A 19,563-nucleotide genomic window follows, 5' to 3' on the forward strand; every position below is an offset into this window, starting at 1 on the left:
AAGTAACTAGTTCAAAATTGATGTCCATGATGGATGGCTTTTCAGGATACAACCAAGTTCTTGTTGATGAAAAATAATAGTTCAAAGTAGCCTTTACCACCCCTTGGGGAACTTATGTGTACATAAGAATGCATTTTGGCCTCATAAATGTAGAAAAAACTTTCCAAAGAGCCATAGATGTATATTTCAAAGATTATATTGACAAATTCATGGTAGTATATCAAGATGATTTGACTACATATTTTAAGGAAGTTGAAGACCATTACAGGCATCTTGAAAAGATTTTCCTCAAGGCTTTGGAGTATGGAGTATCTTTGAGCCCAAGAAAATGTACATTTGGGGTTACAGAAGGGAAACTTATAGGTCATATGGTTTCAAAAGAGGGGGTTAAAATTGATTCTAAAAGGGTAGCAATGATTGAAAAAGTCCAAAAGCCAGAAAGTGTTAAAAGTATACTGTCTTTTTTTGGACAAGTTAATTTCTTAAGGAGATTTGTGACTAACTTTGTTGAAGTTAGTAGGCTGTAATGCCCCGCCCAGAGATCCTTGGAATCAAGGATTCAAATCAAGCCAAGATATTTTTTTTTTTTACAAGTATGAATGCACAAGACAACATCATACAGGGATCACAAAGATCACAACGGAAGACTTCAACACAATCCCGGCAACCAACGAATCTCCAAACACCACTACCAAACTGGCACACACAACCAAAGCCAACAAGGACAACACACATGATGAGGGCACAAGAAACAACCACTCATCAAAAAAACACCAAGCTGGGGTAATATGCAGAATCCCAAAATTTGGCTAAGCCTGAAATCTTGAAGCCCTGAAAATTGGCTAAGTCTGGATTTCTGAAGCCCTGAAATTTTCTAGAATCCATAACTTATCTCTGAGAGGTCTGAAACCTATCTCAAATGATTTGTTGCATATATTAAAATATATCTTAAGTATAAGGAATTAAATATTTTAAACCCCAACAAACTAAAATAGAAACACGAAAACTCGATTTCAAGAGAAACCGATAGAATTCAAAATGCAATAGCATAGGGTCGAAGAACACCCAAAAGAGTATCCAAAACCACTCTCAAAAAGATCGGATCATGAAGAAAAGTGCCCGCTGATGGCATGCGCAGGTTTTTCACAAAAACTGTGCGACACTTTTTACTATGGGAGGGCGATACTTCTCCTTAAGGCATGTGACACTCTTCCAGTGTCATACGACATATCTCAAGAAGGCATGCGACACTTTTCAGCATCGTACGACATTTCTCAAGAAGGCGTGCGACACTCTTCCAGTGTCATACGACATTTCTCAAGAAGCTGTGCGATACTTTACAGTGTCGTACGACATAGTTTGCATGGGCGTGCGATACTTTTTAAAGTGTCGCACCATGCTGAACAAATGTCGCCCATAGAAACACGAAAATACTCCCAAAAGAAAAAAGGACCAAAATAGAGAAAAGAACCTCCACACCAGGGAGTACCGAATCCATAAAGGCTCGAGGAATGAACACTCGAGTGCAAGAACAACACAAAATGGAGAACATCAACCATCTAAACTACAACAGCATAGAACACACTGAATATAAACATCGCAGAGAACAAAAGCAACATCGCAATGTACATAAATAGATCTCAGGAACAAAACAACCAAACTAAGTACGTGGTTCCTCCCAACCGTCAATAGCATCATAAGACCATCGTGGGTCCTAGCCATCCCCCGTGCGTAACATCCCAAGCCACTGACAAAATCGTCGATACTGTCATAATAGGGATGTCACTACTAAAAACATGCAATAATAATAGCATAAGAAAATCTAACATGCTAGTGATAATGCATAAGATAATCCTACAGTAGATAACATCACCTATCACATGCTAAACAGAAGTAAGCAACATATATACTACTAAAGCATATCACATCATCTAATCATATGCTAAACATCATAATAAGGGAATGCGCCAATAAAATAACATCATCTAAACATGATATACAAGCATCCCAATGAAAGCATAAATCACAAGAAAGCATACTCTGAAACCCGAAGTACCAAGTGAAAACATCCAGCAACGGTCGCACTAGGAAAAAGATTGTCTCTGTACACCGATCCCTAGCACTGGTGAAGGTAGCTACGCCTCCCAACCATGTGGCACCTATAGGTCCACACCCGCCGTGCTGATGGAGATAATGATCCAACCACAAACACACATAAAGCACAACATCCAAGGCTAACACTCACGCCAGATAGTATGATGGCTGCAACCAAGAACCTAAGACAATGCAAGGAGTACAGGTCTTGGTCAGACACTCAATAGGCTACTAAGTAGGGGCTGACATCATGGAGAGTCGCTTGGCATCGAAAAGCCCAAGCTTGGATCTGTGTAGCTCAACTACCTCAACGGAAGGCCAATACAAAAAAGTACCATTTTATTATCTTAAGTTTTATTACCAGTCACACATTTTATTTAGTTATCACTTATATAAAACTTTCTCTGCCAACCAAGAAGTAGTCACCAGGTTACAGGATAGAAGCCCCCTCCATATGCTACCCTACCCTACCCATGCTCATCCTACGACAAGTGCCCGTGGGCATGCATACTCCCATCCCAAGCCCAATGATCATAACTTTTGGCAAATCCACGGAAGATCGAGCCTCGCAAGTCACCCAACAAATGTACACGTACGTACTCATGTGTGGCGCACCACCATCACAAACATCATAACACAAGGACAGGAATGAGAACACAATGCAAAGAAAACACCCAACTGAAAGCACTCAACCGGCCTCAATCCGAGAGTATGGATTCTACACGAATCCCAATGATGTAACAAGACCAAACATCATGAACTCACTCAACTGGCCTCAATCCAAGAGTATGGATTCTACACGAATCCTAGCGTTCACGAATAAAAGCAAAGGTCTAAAAGAAACAATAACAACAAGTATAACATCACTCAACTGAACACAATGTTGGGAGTACGAATGCAACACGCATCCCAATGCAACATAAAAGTGAAAACGTGGTCTGACTGATCCAAACGGATCATCAAGGTCCACGACCCACATTGTGCCAAGAAAACCTGAGAAAATAGGGCGGCACGCAAAACGAAGTAAAAACTCCAAAAATTTGGAAAACTTCAAAATTAAAACCCATTTGGCCTTTGGGTTCAAAAACCCCAAAAATCCAAAAATAAATGAAATCAGACACCGTATGCAAAAACGGCCAGCATAACGGCATAAAATCCCAAACCCTCATCTCAAAAAACAAAGAAACGTTCATACCCGCCCAACCGGGTAGAACTAGCATACAAAAACGGAGGGGAACACTAGTTCTCAGCCTCCAAACAAACGGCTACCAAAAACAGAAGCAGAAACAGAGCAGAACCAATAAAACAGGAAAGCCCTACCTCACAGCCAAAAGGGCAAAACAAGAATCTAAACCATAAAATAAATATCCCGCAGCAGTAGCTAAGAATCGCGGCAATCCAAGGTTTCTCCAAGCTGGATCCAACGAGCCCAACCTCACGACGATCCCACGCTCGTAGCTCCCACAACGAACAAAACAGTAAATCCTCATGAAGAGGATTTTGGGTTTTACTCTCCAACTTTCCAATTTGAAAGTGAGAAGTGAGGAATTAAATTCCTTTTTGGATATTTATTCACTTTTTGGGTGAATAATCGATTAGGGCAAATAACCAGCCAACCTAGTTAAATCTCGAATCGACCCAAACGAAAATAGGCTATTCCTATAAATAGGAATTCATCTATGGCAAAGCTGCCATAAATTAAAATAAATCAATTAAAAAGCCCGAAAACCCAAAAACACATAAATCTCCTAAACAACTTTAGTGACAAAGCGAAACTCTAAATGCACAGACACGCTTACTGGTCTAATCACATAATGCAAATGAGTTCAGATTTAATAATCACTAAAAGGTTTAAATTAAACATTTAATTAAGGATACGTCGACCATACAAAGGCGACATTGGTAAAATATGAAAGGCTGAATCACTAACTCCATGTGCCACTGCCAGGGATATAATCCTGCACACTAAACAACACGATCAAGTGCAATTGCATATAATAACATAGCCGAAGCAATAATGCGTTAAATCACCTAATTTAACCATTAATTTAATTATATTAAAATAATCTATTTACATCACTCACGTTCGCAAAAGGCATAGCAACGCAGGAATGAAGTGAATAACTATAGCATTAAATCCATCACATAACAAAATCAGAGGTATGTCCAAATACCAAATAACTAGATAACATCACAAGACACACTGTCATCTCAAAATAGCATCATCATGCAATATGATTAACTGAACAGCATAGTAGTCTAATATCTATGATACTGGAATCAAAGAGTAACATTTGACCCTCAGGTCATCTCAAATGTAAAACATCACAAGAGTAACAATTATCTCTCTAATTAGAAATATAACAAGGTAAATGTCTGCAGCACACAACCAAAGAATCCAACAAGAATAATCCATTCTAATTACTTAAGCATTTAATAATGATTGATTACTTTGCATTAAAAGGGCATTTAAAACACATAAGCAAAAATAGTCATAAACATGACTAACCACTGCTACAGGAACCTAGTCCAGTGTAGCATGGTACAAAGTACACAGTGCAATCTCTGCACACATCTCAGGGTAATCACGGAGCAACCTAATGATACCACATTGATCCTGGTAACCACTGGCACAAACCTCAATGAACCAAAAATCACATCATAATCTTAAAGATCAGTGAAAAGCATAATCAAAGCAACTGATAAAGAAACATAAATCCAAACACCTCAATGGTGTAGACCACTCAGGGTCACAATCATGATCCATCACAACAAAAGATCAGCAAGGGTGCATCCATCAGGACGACTTAAAAAAGTCAAATGGGAGAGGCACTACATAGGCAAATTTCAAAAATTCTCAAGAAAAGTGCTACGATAAATTGGGAAGGTGAGCCTACTATTGCTTTCCAAGAAATAAAAAAGGCTATTAATAATGCTCTAGTTTTTAGGACCCCTGGTTATGGAAAGCCAATGCATATTTTTTCTTTTAAATTTTTTCATACTGTTGTAGTTGTTTTACTTCAAAAAAATGAAGATGGACATGAAGATCCTATATAATTTTTTAGAAAATCCCTACAACCTATAGAATTGAAGTATGATATTAATGAGAAGCAAGCATATGCTCTTGTCAAGGCTGTCAAGGCTTTCAGATGTTATCTTGTAGGGGCTATTGTTATAGCTTTTGTACCAAATGTAGCAATAAAGGATATTTTCTCTCAACAAGAATTATCTGGGAGAAGATGTAGATGGATTAATAGAATCCAAGAAATCAATTTAGATATCTAGATTATGAGGCTAGTAAGAGGTTAGGGATTGGTAAAGCTCATGGCACAAGCAAATTTGGATGCAAATCAAATCAATGCTGAAGATCAAGATCCTAGCCTCAGCACATGTGATATGGAACAATGTGATTGGTATAAAGATGTAATATATATCTTGCAACATATGTAGTCTCCACCTCATCTAACAGACAATAAAAAGAGGACTATAAAATTGCATTCAGTTAGATATATTATTGTGAATGGAGGTGGGGAAATTTTGAAGGTGTATTGCTAAAATGCATTGATAAATAGGAATCCAAAAAAAAAATGTTAAGTGAGCTACATTCAGGAATATGCGGGGGGCATTATATGGCAAAGCCTACAGCCCATAAGGTTACGAGGGTAGGGTTTTGATGGCCTAATTTTTTTAAGGATTCTCAAATTTTAGTGAGAAAATGTGATCCATGCTACAGGTTTGTAGGAAAATTAAAAATTTTAGAAACTACACCTTTGAAGTGTTGGCATTAAGTCTTAATTTCCATTAGTGACAACACTTATTCATATTAGTGAAGCTACCAAGCTTAGCACTTAGTTTCCCACACTCACCGAGCATTCCAGTGTTAAACAAGCTACAGTAGTTTACACCGAATAGAATAGTGGCCAAGTGGATACAAGCAATGTGAAGACCATCAATATCAACTAAGCTTCACAGTGTCTATCGAGTAGTCAGGTTGTATGATGGAAATTCAGTGTAAACCAAGCATTGGAAGAAGTAGTGTTTACCGAGTGAAGCAAGGTAAACTTAGCATGCAGTATCTATCGAGTGACACCACATCTACTGAGTCACTAGTGGTCACCGAGTTGAGAACTATGTTGTGTGATGAGTATGGATTGAGCCTTCACTTCTATTGAGTGCATGACAATGCCAAGTAATATAGTGGACACCAAGTATTAGAAGGTCACTGAGTCAGTTCAGTGAACTCAAGTTATTTACTATTCAGCTGACTTTGTAATGTGTTGTTCACTTGTGTATTGGCCAACCTTGTAATTTTCCAAATTGGAAAGGTATATATGTAAGATGTATTGTAAGATATAATTGTAATTGTATTATGAAAAAAGTATTATGAGAAGTGCATGCGAAGGAATATAGCAAGGTTATCAAAGAAGTAAAAAAAAGTTTCATCTATCACATAAGGTGATCAAGTGGTAAGGATCATATCAGCAATCAATTGTAAGTAGATCCATTTCTTCATCCTAATAGGTGAATCAGCAATAAATCCTTTAACAAGGTAGACTTAACAGTCTTTGTATAAATCTCTTAACCGAGTGCATACTTCATTGTATGTTTGTAAATCCTCTAACAAGGTAGACCTGGTAGTACTTTGTACTCCTAACAGGGCAGATCACCAAAAGTGGTCAATGTAAGCCTTAACTAGCCAACTTTATGCTATAGTAGTGAAGTTTTTTGGGTAGCATCCCCACCTTAGTATTACTTTCTGTTTGGAAGGTTTTTGGGTACTTATGCATGCAGTAGTGTAGATTTATTTGTGGTGAATAATTTAAAGGTTATATGATGAATTTAATCAAAAGTTTTAAAGTTATTGATTCACCCCTCCCCTCTCAATAACTTATCTAGTCTTGAATACTTCCAATAATTGGTATTAGAGCATTGTGGTTCTTAGGATGAGGTTTAACAGCTTGAGCAAAGATCAAAGGACAAATGGAAATATTTTGACTTGACAAGGCAATTGAAAATAAAAAGCTAGATTTGGAGATGGCCATGGTTCAACTCAAGGAAGCAAAGGAGCATCTTTCCCAATTCCTAAAAAGAAGAAAGGAAATTGCAAATTAGATTAATTATCTCAAGTATGTTGAAGAAAAGATTGGAGACTTTTTCCCTTCAAGCAGTTTAGATGAAGAAAATAATGCAATGAAAGAACTCCTAGAAAAGAATGGATCCCTACAAGAAGAAGTAAGAAAACTCAAGAGAGAACAAGAAATTCAATCAATCAGGCTATGTGAGATCTTAGAACAAAGAAATAAGGCAAGAGAAGACTTAGAGGCCAGGAACAATGAAGAACAAAATTAGTCTAATTAGAATAAAGACCTTATTGATCAAATCTTTGAAGCAAATCAAGAAATTGGGATTCTCAAAGCACAGAATGAAAGAATGAGGAATGATCTGAATTATGAAAGAGAAATCAATGAAAGAACAATGAGAGAACTGAGATCTTAAAATTAAATCAGTCAAAAGTTGAAGAATGACCTAAATGCTAAAAAATAAATCAGAGAGAATGATGAAATCTCAAGCAAACATGAATCAATTGAATCAGCAAAATGAGTAGAATCTCCATAGGCAAAAAGGTAAAGAAAGACTTGGATACAATGAAGAAGAAGGTGAATGTTCCAAGCAAGGTGCTGAAAGGAATAAGAAACCTATATGCAATCACTATGGAAAGATTGGTCATACATCAAACAAATGCTAGAGAAATGGATAAGCAAAATTTAATGAAAAGTGTTACAACTACAATCAGCATGGTTACAAAGCCAATGAATGTAAGAAGAAACAAAAATTTGAAAGAAAATGTCACAAATGTAGGAAGCATGGTCATAAGGCATCCTAATGCAAATCTAAATCATTCAATCCAACTAAACAACTTGTAAAGGCAATATTTGGATGGGACTACAATACCTAGTGCAAATGTCATTATTATGGAGAATATGGACACACTGGTATAAATTGTGCAAGGCATCACTTAAGAAATAAGGATACTACTATAAGGTGTTACACATGCACTGAACTCGGTCATATAGCTAAAAATTGTAGGAATATAGGTAAAGTTGAGGATGAAAAGAAGACAAGGGCTGACAACATCAGGAAAAAAATGAAGCAGCAATGGATTCCTAAATCTACCGAGGAAACAAGCTCAAATCATGGGAGTGAAGTCACTCAAGAAGTGGGTGACTCCATCCTCTCAAACTAAGCTTCTAAGGATGAATTGGAGTTGTACTTACAAAAAAGATCATAAGTAGTTCTAACAAATGTAAAGAATGCAAATGATCCAATCAATGTTCTAGATACACAAGGATCATAAAAAGTTCATCTTTCACTGAGTTACATTAGACTCCATCAAGCAAGGTTAGTTGAAAACCTTACTGAGCAAGTTGAGAATAACAAAAACTTTGTTTGTTTGCCAAGTTGATACTCTTGCCGAGTTAGGTTAGTGGCTGATAGTCTATCACACACTGTGTCATTATGGCACTGAACATTTATGAAAATTTTCAATCAAAAAGGGAAAAATCAACTTCATTATTCATCACATTCATAGCATTCAAAGAGTAAGTTAGCTCATCTACATCTTCTAATAGTCACTTCTTCATCTACCAAGTTAGCTCCCTCTGCCCCTACATCATCATCATGTATAGTAAGTGCAACAGTGAGTTCTACAATTTTGTCTACTTCATCAATTCTAGTTTTGATTACATTAGCTTTATCAAAATCTACTTCTACTTCAGCTACTTCATCTATTATAGATACATCTATATTTATTCCACTGAGTGTTGTACCATTTTTAGGAAGTGTTTTAGTTTTGGACTCTGTTAGTACTCCTATTGGCATTCAATCTTTAAGCCCTATCCCATTTTTCACTACTAGCCCCTCTATCTCCACTATTGTGTCTATTCCAAAGGTCAAACCAATAATCATAGAAAAGGAAACCATTGAAACTTCTAGTCACTGGGAAGGAAATTGAAGAATACATTGACTTAGACATAGAGATAGAAATTCCTAACATTGACTTTGACACTGCTACTATTGAAGAGATGAGATTAGCAAGTCAACTCTTACAGAAGAAAGTTGGGTAGAAGTAGTTAAGGTCTAAAAGGGATAAGGAGTACAAATTAATTGAGAGTGTGAAAGATATAATTACAAAGGCTATAGGTGTTGAAGTGGATTCCACACAATACATTTTGATTCAGTTAGAAGAGGTTGGACTCTTTTGAACAAGAGAAACTAATTGAAAAGGCTAAAAGAAAATTTGATAACAAGGTGCTAAAGCATATTGCTCAGTAGATTGCAATAAAACCAGTAGAGCTATCTATATTTTGGGGCAATTTTGAAAATTCTTTTAATAGTGCAGCATCACTTTTTGTTGAACTTTTTGATGTCTTTGGTTTTACAAAAGAAATAAAGGAGAAGCTAAATAAGATTGATGTTGATATGCAATCAAGTGCATCAAAGTTATAGATGGACCCCTCCTCCAGCTCCTCTCGTCACACCAAGGTGAAATATTTGGCAGATGTGTAGGCAGAACTTCTAAGAGAAGAAGAAAGAATTAGAGAAAACTTGATTGATATTCAAAACATGGTCTTGCCAATAATGGAAACAATGTAGAAATATATTGCACATTGCAAAACATTGGTCCAAGATTAAAACTTCTTAGTGGCTGATCACATGATTCACCTATCAGCAGAAGTTTAGATTGCTCTCTCCACTTGCAAAATTTTGCAAGAGAATTGGGATAACACATTTTCCCTCACTCTCAAGGTACATCAAGATTTTCTATCTCATTTTGGTGTAACTATATAGATAGTATATATAGCCCTTTGGCATTATTGTCAAAAAGGGGGAGAGATATTAGTATAAGTAAATGAAGGAGATAGTGTATATAGGGAGAGATATCAGTGAAAGTGGGAGATAGCACTCAATGGAGATGGCATGTATATGTGTACATAAATATCTTTGTATATACATTATGTTTCATCAAGGAGATACATATAGGAATGTATATACAACATCTTAACACAGATCAATTTCAAAAAATAAAATTCAGTGAGTCAAATTATGTACAGATGTTTTGGATTATAAGTGTTTTGTCACTAATGCCAAAGGGGGAGATTGTTGGCATTAAGTCTTAATTTCCATTAGTGAAAATAATTATTCATATCAGTGAAGCTACAGAGCCCAACACTTAGTTTCCCACACTCATCGAGCATTCCAGTGTTAACCAAGCTACAACAATTTACATCATGTAGACCAATGGCTACTGAGTGGATATAGGCAATGTGAAGACCAGCAGTGTCTACTGAGCAGTCACGTTGTATTATAGAAATTCAGTGTAAACCAAGCATTGGAAGAAGTAGTGTTTACTGAGTGAAGCAAGGTAAACACAATGTGCAGTATCTACTGAGTGACACCACATCTACCAAGTCACCAGTGGTCATCGAGTTGAGAACTATGTCATGTGATTAGTATGGACTAAGCCTTCACTTCTACCAAGTGCATGATGATGTTGAGTAATACAATGGATGCCAAGTACCAAAAGGTCACCGAGTCAGTTCAATGAACTCAAGCTATTTACTATTGGGCCGACTTTGTAATGTGTTGTTCACTTGTGTATTGGCCAACCTTGCAGTTTTCCAAATTGGAAAGGTATATATGTAAGATGCATTGTAAGATATAATTGTAATTTTATTATTAAAAAAGTATTTTGAGAATTGCATGTGAAGAAATATCAGCAATAGTTTAAGGAATTCAGTAAGGTCATCAAAGGACTAGAAAAGTTTCATCTATCACATAAGGTGATCAAGTGCTTAAGGACCTTATCAATAATTAGTTAAAAGTAGATACATTTCTTCATCCTAATAGATTAATCAATTCTAAATCCTTTAACAAGGTAGACTTAATAGTCTTTGTACAAATCTATTAACTGAGTGCATACTTCATTGTATGTTTGTAAATCCTCTAAGAAGGTGGACCTAGCAGTCATTTGTGCTCCTAACAAGGAAGATCACCAAAAGTGGTCAATGTAAGCCTTAACCAGCCAACTTTATGTTGTAGTAGTGAAGTTTTGTGGGTGTCATCCCCACCCCAATTTTACTTTCTATTTGGAAGGTTTCAAGGTCACCAAAAAATTATGTTATTATGTGATGAATGTTTATTTTTCAGTACTTATGCATGCAGTAGTGTCGATGGATTTGTGGTGAATAATTTAAATGGTTATGATGAATTTAATGAAAAGTTTTAAAGTTACTGATTCATCCCTCCCTTCTTAGTAACTTATCAAGTCTTGAATACTTCCAACATGAAGTCAGTTGAAGTTCAGACAACTTTCCAACAACAGGGAATGAATTTTATAAGTGAGATCTCACAAAGTATTCAAGACTATTGCACAAAGTGGGTTGAGGCAATCCTAACTAAAAATTCAAGTAGAAAAGTGGTGAATAATTTGTTACTCAATAACATAATTACAATGTTTGGATGCCTTAAAAGAAGAGTAACTGATAATGTTATGTGTTTTAGATCTAAAGAATTTATCAAACTCTATGAAAAATATGGGATCACTAGGTTAGTTTCTTCACCTTATAATCCACAAGGGAATGGACAAGGAGAATCTACAAATAAAATTTTACTAAAATTCATCAAGAGGACCTTGAATGATAAAAAAAAGGCTTGGGATTCAAAATTATAGTTACCTATCTAGGCTAATAAAGTGACAGTCAAGAAGGCAATAGGTGTATCACCTTTTGACCTTCTATATGGAATTTAGGCCAGAATGCCTCAAAATAATCTGATAGGTTGTATAACTATATTCAAATGTATGATGATGATATCATTCATAAAATGCATGAGAGGATTGATGAATTGGTTGGATTAGTAGAAACAAGAAAACAAGCCTCTATAAGAAATTTGAAATTGTAGCTACAAACAAAGTATTTATATGACAGGAAGGTAGTGATTAGGAAATTTCAATCTAAAGATCTTGTTTTGATGTGGAATGCAAGGCTAGAAGATAAAGGTAAACATGGGAAATTTTATCCCATTTGGCTAGGACCTTATTTGATTGACTCTTCTTGGGGTGAAGATTCATATTTTATTAAAGAATCGTCAGGAAGTCTTTTAGAATTGCTAGTTCATGGGTAATTTTTGAAAAGATACTTCTGTTAAAGGTATTATACTTCCCAAGAATAGTGTGTCTCTATAAATACTTGTGCAAATGTGTATAGCCTTTATGTACATGTACATTTTGTTGTATTGTCTCTAGTTCTTGCTAGCACTTTCAGGTGTGTGGTCTGCTCAAACTAGAAATGTTGAATTTTGGCATGGATACAAGTTATCCATCATCCCCAACCAGAGCCACTGGTAGCTCCTTTTTCCATTGATGATAAAATTCTAAATGTCATGGTGAAAATTTTGAATTATGTTGATAGGGTTATCATCATATTATTCCCATTTACAGTTTAACCCTAATGAATTTATTTGATCTCCATTATTTTTCCCTAACCCTAGGCCACATAGGTGAGTGGGTTTCATTTTCCTAAGTAAATTTTTTCCTATGATGTTATGATGGAGGGTTAGTAGAATATCATAAGCAAGCATGAAGGCCTTTTATGATATCATAATTAACATTGTGTCATGTTATCATAGGTAAGATTTTGAGCTTCCTTGATCATATGTTGTCCTTTGTGTCTTATGATCATATAGCATTTTATTTTGCTTATGTTGTAGTCTTCTCTAATGCTATGATGAAGGTCTTGTCATTGTATCAAGAGAAGAGAATAGGAGTGGTTATGATCCTATGCTAAGGTGTTCATCATCAAATTGTAAAGTGAAGGATGGAGGTCTATGATCCCACAGTGCTTTTTGTATGGTCGAGAAGTTTTGTTTTTAGGGATAAGATGCTATGAAAATGTAATGTCCCTTTACTGATTTTTTATGATATTTCCACCCTCAAATCAGAACTTTAAAATCAAACAACCAATATTACAAAGATCTGCCAATTTTCCAATAAAACCCAAATCGGGTATGTCCAAATTAGTGCCAAAAACTTCACAACTTCACAAATTATTAATAAATATGAAATTGGACATTTTTACAGAGATTTCAGCAGAATAACAGCCTACAAAATGACATTTCCATATTTGTATAGCCCTTACACAACAGATCACAAATGTAGGGCAAAACTATGCTCAATCGGGCTCCCGAAATTAACACAAAAATGCTCGGAAACACCACAAAACACTCATAAATTATCTCAGAAGTTTAATCACGACCCAATACATATATTCAGCTCTATTTTAACATCATAAAGTCTGAAATACAAAAGCAAACCAAACTGATATGAAACACTCAACTGAAAACCCAAATTCAAACCAAAAACAACCCCGAAAACACCCAAATCGGCACTATTCAGCACAAGGGCAAACTCTGTATGAGCATGCACATGGAATGGCTTCAAACTCCCATCCTTAGCCTTCCTAGAAACCTGCAAACTCCCATTCTTGGGTCTCCTTCTCCACAGGTTTGGCAGCCTCTGAAGAACAACAAGAAAATTATCAAGAATCAAGATGTAGAATGAGCCCAAAATGCCTCCAAACCCCTTTTAAAGAGGGCATAACCCTAACTCACGTCCAAGAGGGGTTAATAAAATATAATTTAATAATAATTTTATTTATTAGTCCATTGGTTTCCAAAGATTAACCCTTTTTTCCGAAATTTCACCTTTTTGGAGCCTGCCTGCCTTAACAAAGTTTATTTTTTTTTAATTATTTGAATAGGGGACATGACAAGTCCTCCCCTTCCAAATATTGCTTGTCCTCAAGCAATGAAGGTTGGAATTCTCAAGAATATGTTCTCCTTCCCAAGTTGCATCCTCTAGTGGTAATCCTTTCCATTTGACCAAATGCTCTGTGATGCTCCTATTTCTCAACCTTTTCTCTCTTGTATCCAAAATCTCTTCTGGTATCAAAACTAATTTCCCTTCATCATCAAGAGGTGGTAATTCTGTAGATACTATGGTTTTCTAGCCTAGAACCTTCTTTAAGCAAGATACATGAAAAATATTATGTATTTTGCTGTTTGGTGGGAGCTCCAATTCATAAGCTACCTCTCCTACCTTCTTGATGATTTTATAAGGCCCATAGAACCTTGGCTTGAGTTTCTCTGCCCCACTTCTCTTCAAGGTGATTTGCTTATATGGCTGCAACCTAACAAATACCAAATCTCCCACCTCAAAAGATCTTTCAATCCTTTTCCTGTCAGCATATATCTTTTGTTGGTTTTGTGCATGTTGTAGATTATCCTTGAGGGACCTTATTATGTCTTGGCTTTGCTTGATGAAATCACTTGCTGCGGGTATTCTGCTATCGAAAAGTATTAGATCAACAAAGGAAAGGGCATCGTAACCATAACGAGCACGAAAAGGAGGCATACCAATAGACATGTGATGAGATGTATTGTAACAATACTCCCCTAGGTGTAACCATTTCACCCAAGCATGTTGTTGATTTGAAACATAGTTCCTCAAATATCCTTCTATCCATTTATTAACTATCTCTGTTTGTCCATCTGTTTGAGGGTGATAGCTAGTACTGGGAGTGAGTTTAGTTCCTGCCAAATGAAAGAGCTCCTTCCAAAAAGAGCTGAGGAATCTACTGTCCCGGTCACTAACAATGTTTCTAGGCAAACCATGTAATCTAAAAATTTCCTTGAAGAACAATTCGGCCACTTGTGATGCCTTGAAATCAGATGTGATAGGAAAGAAATGTGCATACTTAGTTAGTCTATCTACCACCACATATATGCAATCCTTACCTTGAACCTTGGGAAACCCAGTGATGAAATCCATGGAAATACTTTCCTATTTTTGTTCAGGAATAGGAAGTGGCTGCAACAACCCTGCAGGAAAATTTTGCTCACTCTTGCTTTGTTGGCATACCATACATTCCTTAATGTGTTTAAGGACATCCTCCTTCATACCCTTCCATGAAAACCGCTCTCGAATTTGCCTGTATGTCTTGAAGTATCCCTGGTGACCAGCCAAAGGTGTGTCATGAAAGGCCCTCAATATCCTCTCCTTAGTTTTTGACCCTGGCACTAAGAAGATCCTGTTCTTGTAATAAATCAATTCATCAACAACCTTGTACCTGTTATCATCCACTAACTTATCCAAAATCTTGGTGGCAAATGAATCTTTAGCATACTCTAAAATTATGGAGACTTTCCAATCAGTAGAGATAGATGATAAGGAACACAAAGTGGGCTTTCTTGAGAGAGCATCAGCAACCACATTATTCTTTCCTTTCATGTATTCAATATCAAAATCATAAGCTTGCAATTTTCTTACCCATTTTTGTTGACGATCATTCAAATCCCTTTGGTTCAAAAAGAACCTGAGGCTATTATGGTCTGTCTTTACAATGAATCTCCCACATACCAAATATTGTCTAAACTTATGAAGTGCATGCATGATTGCCAACATTTCCTTATCATAGATGGAGTACCCTTTCTCTGATTGATTTAATTTTCGACTCTCAAATGCTATTGGATGTCCCCTTTGAGTTAGGACAGCCCCTATACCTTCTCCAGAAGCATCACATTCAACAACAAAAGGTAAAGAGAAATCTGGAATTGCAAGCACAGGGCATGAACTCATTACCTCCTTAAGCTTATCAAATGTTTTTTGTGCCTCTTCTGTCCAAAAAAAAGCTCCTTTCTTTGTCAAATCAGTCAAGGGGGCAGCAAGCTGAGAGAATCCCTTGGCAAATCTCCTATAGTAGCTACACAACCCGAAGAAACCTCTCAGGACAGGTGTCCATTTCTTGATTGGATAGAGCCATTATATGAGTGCCAAATGTGTTCCTTGTCAAAATTTGTGGGATTAGGAAAGGTTAAAGTTGAATAGTAACTTATGGTCTCTGATCTTATAATGAATCCTTCATCATAAGATCTCAAGGTTATGAAAAGGACTTTCTAATGTCACAACTAGGGCTTGATCGTAAGATCACACAAGAATAATGATAAGTTGTCGATGTTATGTTCTAAAGGTTTCAAGGTTTCTATAACATCATAAGAGAAAATGGAATCCCTTGTGATGTTACAAAGTGGTGAGCTTAACTATGATCGTATGATCGTAGGGTAAGTGAAAGTGATTTGTGATGTTATGAATTTTTTTGTCATGAGATCGTAGAATAAGATAGAGTTGATTATCGATGCCATGACAACAAAAGGTGTCATAGGATCATAAGGGGTTTTGGAACTATATTTGATTGGCTTATATGAATTTAAAAGGGGTGTTGTAAGATTAGAGGGCCATCAATACAATGCTTCATTGTTAAAAAAAGGTCTTTTTAGCAACCTTGTCATAATATCATAGGATCTAATCTTGCAGAAAATATAATGACTAGAAATGAACTATGGGCTTCTCAACCAATTAGATTTGAATTTAGTAAAAAAAGAGCATAGCTGTATATTAATGGTAACACTCTATGAAGTTGACAGGATGGATTGAGATCATTTTTCAAGCATGCTGAAATCAATGCAACATAGACATTAGTTTGTGCATATCAACTTATAAGATCTTCTTTTCTCATAATCAGAGTTTACAATTTGCAAAGAGAGAGAATTTGAGCTCTTCCTATGTTTTCTAAGTATTCTCAATTGTTGTTTCCAGAGCTTGTAAGAAAAAGAATAGTTTCAATTTTGGGTGATTCAGTTGCATATTCTCAAAATGTCTAACCAAGAATTGGAAGAAATCTAAGCCTCAGATGTGGCAATTTCAAAGACCTCAACTTCTAAAGGAGGTAAAACCAGATAGAGGAAGCTAAGTAGATTTATAGAAGAGTGGATAAATTTTTTTCTAGTTTCTACTAATGCAAGCCATACAGATGATCATGCCTTCTTTGACCCATACGCTAAGTGCCCTGATGTTACAGGTTCTCAACTTTTCTATTTCTTCTATTGCAATAGTGAGAAGAAAATTCCTATTTGTAATCCATGGAAGAAGAACCTTGTGAAGTTAATTTTCCTAGACATTTTTGTGGATGTTGATTTTATGAAGGCCCTATTTCAATTTTACAACCCGATCACCAAGTCTTTTCACATGAAGGATGGAATTGTTCTTTGTACTTTGGATCAAGAATCTTTTATTGAAGCCTTTGGATTAATTGGTGTAATGGGTCAGCTTGGAGATTAGAAGGATTTACTAAGGAGATTCGAGGCAAACCCTAATGCTTTCACAAGAGCCTCATTGCTACAACATATCCCTGGGAATTTGAAGAAAGTGGGTGATTACCCAAAGAAAATTTGAAAAAAGATGCCATTGGAAAAATTCAAAAGCTATTTTGTCAAGATTGTATATGGTGTCCACAAAGTGGTAGGAAAGGATGGGTTTGATGAGGTCTTGGTAGAAGAGTACATAATTGTCAGGGATGTGTAGGATTCCTACCTTTCCTGTGAATATGACTATGTTAGTCATATATTAGATATAATGAAGGAGAACATTGCTAGGGCATAGACTAGTAATATGAGACAATTCACTTTCCCCTACTACTCCTTATTGATGCATTTGATCCTCTACAAGAATGTGAGATATATTAGCTCTGACTTCATTGATCAAACTTCTAATTTGAATGGAGGTTTTCTAGTCTAGTTGTGGACATGGGTATGGGATAACAGTTACCATTTTTCTTATTATGTGTTCTTTTTCAATAATTTTAGTGTTGTTATAATGAAAATGTTAGACCTAGGGTATTTTATGGCCCCTAAAATTTTAAAAGGTCTTTTAAGACCAGCCCTACTACCTGAGGGGAAAAAAATTAGACCATATATGGGGGGATATTTTTGTATTTCCTACCTTTTATCTAATGAGAGTCTATGGTTGTCCCCAGCCACTCCATATTTTACCAAAGTTTAGTCCTCCTAGACTAGGAATAATTGAGTTTATTTGGCATTTTTTAATGGTGAATAGAGAGTATCTGGGCCCTAAGGTGCATAGGAGAACATTTTTGTGTGGATTTTTTAAGATTAGTGATTTTACCATTGGCAAGGAGACCATAGATTCTATTCATTCTTTCCTACACCATTATAATTTGTGCATAGGCCCTTATAAAATTTATGAATTTAAGGGATGGATGAGGGAAACACTAAAAGAAATGAGAAACTATGTATTGCCAAATTCCAAGGAGCTACCCCATGAAGACATCATCCCAAACATGGTAGCAGAAGGGGAGGTAGTTGATAAGTTTCTAAATCTTGATGATGTTCTTAGGGTGGAAAGAGAATTGATCCTCAATTTGCATGTTTCTACGTGGATATCCCTTACCCCCAGAGAATTAGAAAGATGGACATGGACCATGTAGAGATAATAGACAAGTTTCTAGAAATTCCAATTGGAGAAGAAGATAGAGTTTTCCCTAATAGCCCTAAGTTGGATGCCACTCTTAAGGTACAAGAGGATGATGTACCTCAATCGTAATGGATGGACAAAGGAATTAAAAGGAAAAAGATTGTGTAGATCCCTCCTTAGGTAAGGCAAAGGACCTTGAAAATTTTACTAGGAAATGGTTAGTATTTTGTTGACATGAGACAAAAATACCTCTAGACCAGAGCCACTATAGTTGAGAACACCTTGACAAATCTAGAGTTGGCAGTAGCAAAACTAGATGACAGGATCATCCATGCTCAACAATTCTTAGAGGATGATGAATTCATCAAATCCAATGAATTAAATTTTTTTTTATATAAGATTAAACAAAGTGAGCTTGTCCTCAAGATGAAGCCAAATGAATCAGATGAACAAAGAATGGAAGTAATTGAAAAATTGTAGGCCTATGGTCCTAAAAGTGAAGTAATGACTTTAGAGGAGGCAAGGGATCTAGTTTAGACAACTGTATGTTATTGGTACTTGGTTGGGACTTGGAACAAGCCTTTATGCTTGATCATATTAGAAGACTAGAAAATGTCATCTTCGATGAGGCAATTGGTGCTGATGGATTCAAGAGAGGGACTAGTTCCAACATTGATACCAAATCCCTAGTAGTTCAGAGCATGGCCCTTGCTTCTAACAAGCCTAAATTGATGAATGTATAGAGCACAAAACAAGGCAACATTATAATATAGACTCTAAAGGACACCTCTGGCACATAGATATCCAAGGCATTAAAACATTTTTCAATTATGAATGAAGCCAAGGTGGAGGAAATGGAAACAAGATTGGCCTAGTCCATACATGACTATATTGATGTTAGGAAGCTCTATGAAAATGAGCTTAGGAGAAGACATGTATACAAGGAAAAGATTGTTGAGCTTGAGGAAAAAATCTAGGGTCTTGAGGATGAAATTGCATCTCTCAAAGAGCAACTAGCATAGGCAGAGTAGAGAATGGCTCCAACTCAGGGAGAAGAAGGACAAGTGACTTCAATGCCAATCAAG

Source organism: Cupressus sempervirens, chromosome 7, assembly GCF_028749045.1.
Source record: "Cupressus sempervirens isolate cs-2001-9-10 chromosome 7, ASM2874904v1, whole genome shotgun sequence".
NCBI classification, from domain to species: domain Eukaryota; kingdom Viridiplantae; phylum Streptophyta; class Pinopsida; order Cupressales; family Cupressaceae; genus Cupressus; species Cupressus sempervirens.